Genomic DNA, 13,195 nt, shown 5'->3' on the forward strand with positions numbered 1-13,195 from the left:
TGTTTTTATAACATTTTTTCTTTCACAACTTTTGCCGACAATTCTTCAACATGTCTCAACTTTCTGACTTATTACAAACTTTTTTTTTTTTAAACAACCAGTTAATTTATTTCAGGACAAGAATTTACCATATAACACTCTTTTTAAATAAATTCTGCCTCCCCTGCCTTTTTTTTTTTTTTTTTTTTGTGAAGATAACCATTCCTTTTTTTAAAGTGAACTTTTTTATGTCTTTGGACTAGGCTGTCTAAGGCCACAAGATTAGAAGTTACCATAATACATGTTACACTGTTAACTTTTAGCAAACTTCACTTTTGTTGAAAACCTTGTTAAGTTTGGGATTTCAATTATCCTTTGTTATTAATAAGACCTCGTTTAGTCTAAATTAACTTAGAACTGGTATTGAGGGCCTCTTTTTCTCTCTGCTGGTCTTTCCTCACCTCTGCCAGCCGCTTATGCTGCTGTTCTCTTAACTACTGTGGTGGGGAGAAGGGGGTCTAAAACCAGTTGTAACTGTCTATGTATGGAAACTGGTCTGGGTGCCTTGGCTTACAGGTTACCTTGTGTCATACCTTTGAAACAAGGGACCTGTTCAGGCTTCCTTCTGATGGCTAACCCACCTCTAATGCTGGCCAGTCTATTTCACACAAAGTTCTAAGTTTTCCTGGTGTCACAGTAACACCGTAATCTCCCTTAAATTTTTTCTTGAATTTTTTTTTTTAACATAGTTCCTAGTAGAGTGGGCTTATTTGTGCCTGACCCACGCTTCTTCAAGACAAAACACCAAGCTTACACCACACACACACCACAAAACAAAAAACAGGTAAAAAGGGCACACACACACTTTTGCAGTTTACATCAAACCAAAATCAAAACCAAAATCAGAGTATCCAGAAATCCAAGCCAGGTCAAAACCAAAACCAAAGTATCACACAATCTAAATCAAGTCAAAACCAGAACAAAAGTGCCAATACAGGCACACCGTGGATGATCAGGCCACGCTTCCACTCAGATGGAGTGGGGCAAGTTCCAAAGACTAGTCTTACCAAGTTACAGATGTCCGGACTCCAAGTGCCAGTTTCTTCCCGGTGTTCAGCCACTGTGTTAATCCTCCACGGGGGCCTGCTACACGCTGCTCTGGCGAGGTGTTCCACCAGGGCAATTTCCTACCCAGGAGTGCTCTTTGGATCACGTCACTCAAGCTGGCCAGAGTCCCCCGCAGGGCTGCTCCATGGGGCAGGCCTAAGCTGCCTAAGGGGCTGCCTTGGCCATCCATCAGTTACCTCGTTTCCTGGTCAGGGAACCAAGAAATGTAGCAGGATGAGCCACAGACAAAACATCTCAGACTCCGAGTTGTAGAAGGAACGGCTTTATTCAGCTGGGAGCATCGGCAAGCTACTGCCTTAAAATCTGAGCTCCCCAAGTGAGCAATTCCTGTCCCTTTTAAGGGCTCACGACTCTAAGGATTTCACATGGAAGGATCGTGATTGATTTGAGCAAGCAAGGGGTACGTAACAGGGGCTGCATGCACCGGTAGTCAGAGAGAAACAGAATAGGGCAGAGAGTTTCACAATGTTCTTCGATACAATGTCTGGAATCTATGAATAACATTGGTTTTTAAGTTATGAGTTGATTTTTAACTACTGGGTTTAGGCCAGGGAGGCCCAGGCCTGGTTTCAGGCCTGGCACCAGGCTGCCTGTCTTTGATTTTACTTCCTTGTTGTTTTTTTTTAAAACAGGCACTGAGTATAAAACAATATAAAACAATATGAGAGGGTCTCTCTCTTCCCTCAAACTCATTTAATCATCAGAATAATTGTATTTTTTTACCATAAGGGAAGGTACATGGTGAGACCAGCCTGGCCAACATGGTGAGAACCCATCTCTACTAAAAATACAAAAATTAGCCAGGCGTGATGGGCGCCTGTAATCCCAGCTACTCAGGAGGCTGAGGCAGGAGAATCACTTGAACCCAGGAGATGGAGGCTGCAGTGAGCCGAGATCATGCCACTGCACTTCAGCCTGGGCAACAAAGTGAGATTCTGTCCCCCGCCAAAAAAAAAAAAAAAAAAAAAAAAACAGAGAGCTTAGCTTACCCACCTACTGTGATATAGTCCACATGTAGCACAGTCACATCATCAAGGACTTTTGGGTTCTGCCATCACCCTTGGGACTGAGCAGGATCTCCCTAGCCTTGTCTCAATTCCTCTGAAGTCTCCTCTACATCACCCTGCACCACAAGCAGCAGTGTGCTACCCAGGTCAAGCAAGGGTGTGTTGTACTCCACCTAGCTAATGGCTTAAAGCAAATTTCCTGAATTCCCCATTTGCTATCTCCTAGCTAATTTGAAAAACAAGAGATGAAAAGAAGGGGCCTTCATCAGAAATCTACACTTCCATGATGTAGAACGGCTCAATGTCGTTGTTCTGCATAATAACCTCCTCCAAACCATTGGGATTGTATCATACATTTCCCTGGGTTTTGCTGGCTTCCGCATTCCCACTGCAACCCCTGTAGCTAGAGACTTTGCTTAATGCTGTGCTTTGTACAGTACTTTGTGCATTTTGGCATCTGATAAAAGTTAAATTAGAAAACCCTAATGCGGCATCACTGCATTTGTTTTGGCATCTATCTTGCAGGATGGATCCTCATTTTATGATAGGTCTCATATGCATTAGTGTTTTTCTAAATCAAGGTATTAAAAGGAAATCGAGCCAAGCCACTCCAAGGTGAATTGGCAGAGAGTTGGAGGAGAAGATAAATGAGTATTGTTAGCATCAACTTCGGTAACTCTTCCAGAGGAAAGTGAGGGGGTCACACACCATTTAACATGTTGGCAAATTCCAGGCTCAGCTTCAATGCCAACCAATTTGTCTCAGATTTACAAGGTGTGGCAAAAGAAGATGCCACCTACCTGAAGACCTGAGTTGAAAATATCAGTACGAATTCATGATTCTTTTTCCCCTTTAAAAAATAATACAGCCAGGAGTGGTGGCTCATGCCTGTAATCCCAGCACTTTGGGAGGCCAAGGCAGGAGGATCACGAGGTCAGGAGTTTGAGACCAGCCTGGCCAATATGGTGAAACCTCATCTCTACTAAAAATACAAAAACAAATTAGCCAGGCATGGTGGCACACGTCTGTAGTCCCAGCTACTCGGGAGGCTGAGGCAGAAGAATCGCTTGAACCTGGGAGTGGAGGTTGCAGCGAGCCGAGATCATGCCACTGCACTCCAGCCTGGGTGACAGAACGAGACTCTGGCTATATATATGTGTGTGTGTGTGTGTGTGTGTGTGTGTGTGTGTGTGTATATATATATATATACGTGTGTATATATATATGTATATACATGTATATATATGTATATATATGTGTATATATATGTATGTGTGTATATATATGTGTGTATATATATGTGTATATATATATATGTGTGTATATATATATATATATGTATATATATATATGTATATATATATGAGGCTGGATGCAGTGTGTCACAACTGTAATCCCAGAACTTTGGGAGACTGAGGTAGGAGGATTGTTTGAGGCCAGGATGACACCACCCTGGGCAGCACAGCAAGACCCATCTCTATTAAAAAATTAAAATACAGCCGGGAGCAGTGACTCACGCCTGTAATCCCAGCACTTTGGGAGGCTAAGACGGGCAGATGGCTTGAGCCCAGGAGTTCCAGACAAGCCTGGGCAACATGCCAAGAGCCTAGCTCTACAAAAATACAAAAATTAGCCAGACATGGTGGTGCACACCTATAGTCCCAGCTACTCAGGGGGCTGAGGTAAGAGGATGGCTTGAACCCAGGAGGTCGAGGCTGCAGTGAGCCGTGATTGCACCACTGCACTCCAGCGTGGGTGACAGAGTGAGACCCTGTCTTAAAATAAATAAATTGAATAAATAAATAAAAACTAAAATACAAGAGACCTGGGTGCAGAGCCTGTACCTGTAGTCCCAGCTACTCAGTAGGCTGAGGCAGGAAGATCACTTGAGCCCAGGAATTGGAGGCTGTTGTACGCTATGATTGTGCCTGTGAACAGCCACTGCCCTTCAGCATGGTCAACATAGAAAGACTCCATCACTAAAAAAAAGAAACAGAAAAAGAAAAAAATCAAGAAAAGGCAAAACAATAAGGACAGAAAGCAAATGAGCATGAAGAAACTTTTTGGTGTGATGAAAATGTTCTAAAACTGGATTATGGTGACGGTTGCATAAATGTGTTAAAACTCTTCAAACTGTACAATTAAAATGGGTGAATTCTATGCTACGTAAATAATACATCAGTAAGCTGTTAACCTTTTGTTTGTTTGTTTGAATTAAAACAAAAACAAAAACACCACAACTGAATAATTCCCAGATCCGAAATGGCAAAGGGGTCCAGGCGCAATGGCTCATGCCTATAATCCCAGCAATTTGTGAGGCTGAGGCAGGTGGATCACTTGAGGTCAGGAGTTTGAGACCAGCCTAGCCAACATGGTGAAACCCTACCTCTACCAAAAATATAAAAAAAGTAGTTGGGTGTGGTGCTGCACACCTGTAATCTCAGCTACTCAGGAGGCTGAGGCAAGGACAATTGCTTGAATCCGGGAGGCAGAGGTTGCAGTGAGCCAAGATCATGCCACTGCACTCCAGCCTGGGCAACAGAGTGAGACTCCATCTCAAAAAAAAAAGAAAGAAATGGCAAAGGGTAGGATGGGAGGCAAAGGGATGGGGAGGAGGAGCCTGCAACAAAACCAATGTCAGCCTTATGTCCTGAAAAAAAAAAATCATTAAAAATTGAAATGCCCCAAACCATTAGGAAATGAGTCATATTATATAATATATATATTATACCTAAATAAGCCATTTGTAGGCTGGGCACGGTGGCTCATGCCTGTAATCCCAGCACTTTGGGAGGCCGAGGAGGGAAGATCACAAGGTCAGGAGTTCGAGACCAGCCTGGCCAATTCGGTGAAACCCCATCTCTACTAAAAATACAAAAATTAGCCGGGCGTGGTGGCAGGCACCTATAGTCCCAGCTACTCGGGAGGCTGAGGCAGAAGAATCACTTGAATCTGGGAGGCAGAGGTCGTAGTGAGCTGAGATCGCACCACTGCACTCCAGCCTGGGCTAGAGAGCAAGACTCCAAAAAAAAAAAAAGCCATTTGTGAGATAGTGGTTTCCAGGTTTTTCATCTCTTTGATATTGCAATTATTATAATCCCAGGACTTTGAGATTATATCAGTATTGCATCAATTACTTTGTAGTAATTTGCATACTTAACTTTCACTCTCATTAGGTGGTCATCCCCTTCAGGGTACAGACTGTGATTAACCACCTGTTTATATACTCCAAGTCCCTAGCACGGTGCCTAGTTAACTGAGCATATTCAGTCAATGAAGTATTTTTATATTATATATATATATATATATATATATTTGATAGGTAAATGTATTCACACTGTTCAAAACTCAAAGTTACATAAGGATATATAAAGTCAACAATTTCCCTTCCTTAGCCCACTGAACACCTGGTTTCCCTCCCTGGAGGTATCAGTGTTACCTGTTACACAGTTCTTGTGTAATTTTTGAGAGATATTTCATGAATATTTAAACAAATATTTTGAATATACTCCTTTTTTTTTTTTCTTTTTTGAGACAGGGTGGAATGCAGTGGCGTGATCATGGCTCACTGCAGCCTTGACTTCCCAGGCTCCAGTGATCCTCCCCTTTAGCCTCTGGAGTAGCTGCAACCACAGGCTCATGCCACTATGCCTGGCTAGTTTTTGTTTGTTTGTTTTTGAGACGGAGTTTCCCTCTTGTTGCCCAGGCTGGAGTGCAATGGCATGATCTCAGCTCACTGCAACCTCCACTTCCTAGGTTCAAGTGTTTCCCCTGCCTCAGCCTCCCGAGTAGCTGGGATTACAGGCATCCGCCACTATGCCCGGCTAATTTTTTGTATATTTAGAAGAGACGGGGTTTCACCATGTTGGCCAGGATGATCTCAAACTCCCGACTTCAGGTGATCCACCGGCCTCGGCTTCCCAAAGTGCTGGGATTACAGGTGTGAGCCATGTACCTGGTGAATTTTTGTATTTTTTGTAGAGCCATGGTTTTGCCATGTTGCCCAGGCTGGTCCCAAACTCCTAGAATCAAGTGATCCACCCATCTTGGCCCCCCAAAGAGCTAGGATTATAGGCGTGAGCTACTGTACCTGGTCAAATATACTCGTTTTAGCACCATGATAGCATATTATACACTGTTCTCTAGGTTGCTCGGACTTCAGGTAGTAACTGAAGTAAAAAAGGATATAAGGCAGGATGGGATTAATCCTAACAGTCTCTATGAGAAAATGGTTAAACAGCCAATAGTTCTCTGGGGAGGTTCAAGATGGTGAGGCAGGCAGAATTATGGCTTAAGGCTGGGGGTGATAACAATAATAATAATTATTATTATTTGAGATGAAGTCTCGCTCTGTTGCCCAGGCTGGAGTGCAGTGGCACAATCTTGGCTCACTGCAACCTCTGCCTCCTGGGTTCAAGCAATTTTCCTGCCTCAGCCTCCCGAGTAGCTGGGATTACAGGCATGAGCCACCACACCCAGCTAATTTTTGTATTTTTAGTAGAGATGGGGTTTCACCATGCTGGCCAGGCTAGTCTCAAACTCCCAACCTTGTGATCTGCCCACCTCGGCCTCCCAAAGTGCTGGGATTACAGGCGTGAGCCACTGCGCCCGGCCGGGGTGATAATTATACTAGAAATATGGAACTGGCTGACTTCCCTTAAATCTTAGTGTCATGGCTAAAGGAGGGATAGGATGGTTAAGCCAGACTTGCAACTAACCCTAACAAACTAGCATATAGCAACCAAGAGGTTATGGTCACCTCAATGGTCAGCATAGGTCCTGGCACACAGTAGGCACTCCAGAGGAGTTAATTATTTTGTGAATAACTGTTCTCAACCCATCTCAACTGGATCTAATCTAATGACATAATTATTGCCTTTCATCTCTAACACTATAATATTGTCTCATATATATAACCAGGCATGGGATTGGTTTCGAAATTCAGATTGGGTGAAGAGAGTATCCCCACAGGAGAAGAGCCCTAATATTGAGTACTGAAGCCCATGCAGAATTAGAAGGATGTCCCTGAATCTTGGTGGCCCAGAATGGCAAGTCTAAGCCTGAAAGATTGGGAAAGCATCCACAGAGGGATAGGAGAAGGAAGAAGGGAGGGATGGGCCAGCCACAGGAGTTGGAGCCCAAGCATGGCAAGGAGGACATGCACAGGGGGGATTGGACCAGCACAGGCCGTTGGAGCCCTAGAATATGAGGAAGGTGTCCCACACAAGGGCAGCATGGTGTGAAGTGTTTGAGTGAATGCCGGGTGATGGGGGCATATGTGTGAGGGTGGACTGGCATGGGATGTTGGGGCCCATGCAGGAGAGGAGGATGCCCAGTGCTATGGGACGGCCTGGCACAAGATGCTGGAGTCTAAGCAGAGTGATAAAGATGTTCCCATAGAAGGGTAGCCTGGAGTCAGGTACTGGAGCCTGAGCAGGGAGAGCAGGGCCACACCTAAGAAGCCCAGGGTGAGAAGTTAGAGAGGAAATGGGGCGAGCAAGGCATCCCAGCAGGGAGGCAGTCCAGGATGGTGCGTCAGAGCCCAAGTAGAGTGGCGAGACCATCTATGCGGAAGTGGGGTTAGTAACAACTATTGGTTATGTAGATAGGGATTGATCAAATAAAAAAATACAAAGGATAATAATAAAAACCATCATTCCTGGAGAAGAGTTAGGAAAGGGGAGAGGAAGAAAACTAGAATAAACCCTGGGCTGTTTAATTGGAATTAGAAATATTAAAGTTATGTTTTCCAGTATAGAGAGACATAAAAATAAGTAAAAGTAAATGTATGTATACATGTATGAATGTATATTCATATGGACACAAACACAAACATACATTCTGTAGCTCTGTCCACTGAGAGGGCCTAGGAGCAATAACACTCCAATACCAATGAGAGGGATCGCCATGGTTTGTAAAACTGGTGGCTAGATAAAAAGCATAAAGGGATCTCTGTGCTCTTGCAGGTGTCATATCCTAAGCTTTGCTGAGGAGAACATCTTGATCCTGCTGTCAAAACATCGGAAGCCCATGGTGATAGGAATCTAACTAAAACTGCCAAAAAAAAACCAAAAAAAAACAAAAACACAAAATACCCAGGCTCGCTTTAACTTCAGATTATACTTACTCAGCTTCCTGTAGGATGTGTCCTTTGTTGGGAGCAAATATTACTTTAACCTCTACTTTCCACTTTATGCAATGTCCAGCATAAATTTAAAACTACAAAGCACCTAAAGAAACAAGAAAATATGATCTATTATCAAGAGAGGAAACCATCAATAAAACCTGGCCCCAAGTAGGCCCAGATTTTGCAATTATAAATGGGCTTTAAAATAACATTAACAAATATGACAAAGGACCTGGTGAAAAAGGTAAACATCTTCTATGAACAAATGAGAAATTTTAACAAAGAGTAGACACTTAAAGAATGAAAATACTAAGCCGGGCACAATGGCTCATGCCTGTAATCCTAGCACTTTGGGAGGCCAAGGCGGGCAGATCACTAGGTCAGGGGATCAAGACCATCCTGTCTAACATGGTGAAACCCCATCTCTACTAAAAATACAAAAAATTAGCCAGGCTTGGTGGCGGGCGCCTGTAGTCCCAGCTACTCAGGAGGCTGAGGCAGGAGAATGGCATGAACCTGGGAGGCTGAGCTTGCAGTGAGCTGAGATTGCCCCACTGCACTCCAGCCTGGGTGACAGAGTGAGACTGCATCTCAAAAAAAAAAAAAAAAAGAATGAAAATACTAGAAATAAAAAACATATCAGGCCAGGCGTGGTGGCTCACACCTGTAATCCCAACACTTTGGGAGGCTGAGGCAGGCAGGTCACCTGTGGTCAGGAGTTCGAGACCAGCTTGCCCAACATAGCAAAACCCCATCTCTACTGAAAATACAAAAAATTAGCCAGGCGAGGTGGCAGGTGCCTGTAATCCCAGCTATTTGGGAGGCTGAGGCAGGACAATCACTTGAACCCAGGAGGCGGAGGTTGCAGTGAGCCAAGATCATGCCACTGCACTCCAGCCTGGGTGACAAGAGCGAAATTCCGCCTCAAAAAAAAAAAAATCAGAGGCCGGGCACGGTGGCTCATGCCTGTAATCCCAGCACTTTGGGAGGCTGAGGCAGGCGGATCACGAAGTCAGGAGACTGAGATCATCCTGGCTAATACGGTGAAACCCCATCTCTACTAAAAATACAAAAAATTAGCCAGGCCTGGTGGTGGGTGCCTGTAGTCCTAGCTACTTGGGAGGCTAAGGCAGAAGAATGGTGTGAACCCAGGAGGCGGAGCTTGCAGTGAGCCGAGATTGCACCACTGCACTCCAGCCTGGGCTACACAGCAAGACTCCATCTCAAAAAAAAAAAGAAAAAATCAGAAATGAAGAAGTAATTTGATGTGCAGTAGACTGGACACAGCAGTGGAAATGAACAGTAAACTTAAAATCAGACCAATAAGAATATGTCACGCTTTGCTTAACAATGGGAATACATTCTGAGAAATGCATCGTTAGGCAATTTTGTCATTGTGTGAACATCATAGAGTATATTCACACATACCACATAGCCTACTACAACCTAGGTTGCTTGGAATAGCCTATTGCTCCTAGGCTATCAACGTGCACAGCATGTTACTGTACTGAATACAGTAGGCAATTGTAACCCAATGGTAAATATTTATGTATCTAAACAAATCTAAACATAGGAAAGTCACAATAAAAATACACCATAAAAGATAAAATATGGTACACCTATATAGGGCGCTTACCATAAATGGAGCTTACAGGACTGGAAGTTGCTCTGGGTGAGTGAGCGAGTGAGTGGTGAGTGAATGTGGAGGCCTAGGACATCACTGCACACTACTGTGGACTTTATAAACAGTGGACACTTAGGCTACTCTAAATTTATTTTATTTATTTGTTTATTTTTGAGATGGGAGTTTCGCTCTTGTTGCCCAGGCTGGAGTGCAATGGCACGATCTCGGCTCACCGCAACCTCCACCTCCTGGGTTCAAGCGATTCTCCTACCTCAGACTCCCAAGTAGCTGGGATTACAGGCATATGTCACCATGTCCAGCTAATTTTGTATTTTTAGTAGAGATGGGGCTTCTCCATGTTGGTCAGGCTGGTCTCAAACTCCCAACCCCAGGTGGTCCACCCACCTCGGCCTCCCAAAGTGCTGGGATTACAGGTGTGACCCACTGCGCCCGGCCACTAAATTTATTTTAAAAATTTTTTTTTCTTCAATAATAAATTAACCTTAGCTTACTGTAACTTTTTAACTTTATAAACTTTTTCATCTTTTAGCTTTTTGACTCTTTTAATAACACAACTTCAAGCACACATTGTACAGCTGTACAAAATATTTCCTTCTGTATATCCTTATTCTTTAGGCTTTTTCCTTTTTTTTGAGACTGAGTCTCGCTCTGTCACTCAGGCTGGAGTGCAATGGCGTGATCTCAGCTCATTGCAACCTTTGCCTCCCAGAGTCAAGCGATTCTGCCTCAGCCTCCTGAGTAGCTGGGTCTACAGGTGTGCACCACCATGCCTGGCTAATTTTTTGTATTTTTAGTGGAGATGGGGTTTCGCCATGTTGGCCAGGCTGGTCTCAAACTCCTGACCTCAGATGATCCACCTGCCTCATCCTCCTAAAGTGCTGGGATTACAGGCATGAGCCACCATGCCCAGCTGCTTTTTTCTATTTTAAAAATGTGTTATTTATGTTTCTGCTTGAGGTTGTTTTACAGTCAACTTTATACATACATATATATATATAATGTAATGTTATATATATGTGAAGTACACTCAAATAATGATAAAAGTATGTATACTAAATACATAAACCAGTAACATAGTCATTTTTTTATCATTATCAAGTATTATATACTATACATTATTGTGTGTGCCATACTTTTATACAACTGGCAGCACAGTAGGTTTGTTTACACCAGCATCACTACAAACACAGAAGAAATGTGTTGCACTACAACTTTATGATGGCTACATTACTAGGTGATAGGAATTTTTCAGCTTTATTATAATCTTACGGCGCCAACATCACATATGTGGTCTGTTGTTGGCTAAACTGCCATTATACAGCATGTGACTGTAATCCAACTAAAACACACATAGAAAAATGTTGGGGGTATAAAACAGAGCATCTACGATCCTTAGGATGATAGCAAATGTTTTAACATATTTGTAATTGGAGTCCCATAAGGAAAAGAAAGATAGAGTGAGACAGAAGAAATCTTTGGAGAGATAATAGACAAGAATTTTCTAAAACTAATAAAAGAAATCAAGTCACAGATTGCATCAGCTCAGTGAACTCCAAGCAGAATAAATACAAAGAAAAACAACCTCAGGTACATCACAGTCAAAGTGTTGAAAATCAAAGATAAAAATAAATTATTAAAAGCAGCCAAAGAAAAAATTATGAATGATGGCTAATTTCTCACCAGAAACAGTAGAGGCCAGAAGACAATAGAAAAGCTTCCCCACCCCCTCATATGGTTTGGCTGTGTCCCCACCCAAATCTCATCTTGAATTGTAGCTCTCATAATTCCTACATGTTGTGGGAGGGACCTGGTGGGAGGTAATTGAATCATGGGGATGGGTCTTTCCCATGCTGTTCTTGTGATAAAGTCTCAGGAGACCTGATGGCTTTCTTTTCTATTCTTTTCTCCTTTTTTTGAGTCTGATCTTATTTACTTGTTATTCAAAAAATCTTATTTCTGACTGGATTCAGACTTAGAAGTAGAAGCTCACAGAGAGGAAAGTCTGTGTCTCTTCACAATTTGTTCCTGGCCCTTCTCTTTAGCCTCCTTCATTCTCTTGCCTAAAAGTTTAGCATATTCTGCAGCCTCTTCCTTATTTTTCTTAGTACATGGCTTCTTCAGAGCAATATGCTGCCCATTGTGCTGCAGGAAATGTGGAGTAACAAGATGCTGAATCTTGGGTGCTTTGGTCCTAGGTTTCTTACCTCCTTTGTTTGAGGGCTTTCTTACAACATACTGGCGGACATCATCTTCTTCAGAATGACTGGAAAGTTTGCAGATTCTGCTAGATCTTTTGGGCCCCAGGCGACGAGGCACCATAGTATCAGTCAGTCCAGGAATATCCTTCTTTACTTTTTTTTTTTTTAACAATAACCAAGTTGAGAACGCTCAGATTGGCATCCACTATGCAACCATGAACTGATTTTCTTTCTTTCTCCAGTTCTCCTTGGTCTGTAACATGAATGCACCTCACTCAGTAGCAGGCGGACATGGCCATGGGTCAAGACACCCTGCTTCATGGGGAAACCTTGTTTGTTGTTCCCACCACGGATTCGGACCACATAACCTTTCCATTCTTCACCCAGAGTGTCAGCAGCAACTTCTGTGGCCATAAGCTTCTCATAAAAAGTACGAAGTTTGCATTCATTGTCCACTTCAATGAGTTTCTGGCAGCCAGTGACCGGGAAGGAGATGTTCAGCTTCATCTTGAAGCAGCTGAATGCCTCCAAGACTTGATGGCTTTCTAAAGGGAGTTCCCCTCTACTTCTCTCTTGCTTGCCACCATGTAAGACGTGCCTTGCTCCTCCTTTGCCTTCTACCATGATTGTAAGTCCTCTCCAGCTATGTGGAACTGTGAGTCCATTAAACCTCTTTTTTTCTTTTTTGTTTGTTTTTTTTAGTAGAGATGGGGTTGCACCATGTTAGCCAGGATGGTCTCGATCTCCTGACCTCGTGATCCGCCCGCTTCGGCCTCCAAAAGTGCTGGGATTACAGGGGTGAGCCACTGCGCCCAGCCAAACCTCTTTTTCTTTATAAATTATCCAGTCTCAGGTATGTCTTTTATTAGCAGCATGAGAACAGACCAGTACACCCCACACCCCCCCCCAAAAATAGAAAAGCTTTCTTAAATAACTGGAAAAAAAAAAAAAAGCAAAACCTGTCAGCCTAGATGTCTATTTATTTATATTTCTTTCTTTTTTTTTTTTTTTTTTGAGACAGAGTGTCACTCTGTCTCCCAGGCTGGAGTGCAATGGCATGATCTCGAATCACTGCAACTTCCAACTCCCGGGTTCAAGCAATTCTCCTGCC

The 13,195-nt window shown here is 43.1% G+C and overlaps 1 pseudogene; it reads right to left on the minus strand.

Annotated features, from left to right (window-relative positions):
* Window positions 1-11,781: 11,781 nt before the first annotated feature.
* Window positions 11,782-12,591, minus strand: LOC100590757 (annotated as a pseudogene).
* Window positions 12,592-13,195: the final 604 nt, after the last annotated feature.

The sequence above is a fragment of the Nomascus leucogenys genome, chromosome 23 (assembly GCF_006542625.1).
Source record: "Nomascus leucogenys isolate Asia chromosome 23, Asia_NLE_v1, whole genome shotgun sequence".
NCBI classification, from domain to species: Eukaryota; Metazoa; Chordata; class Mammalia; order Primates; family Hylobatidae; genus Nomascus; species Nomascus leucogenys.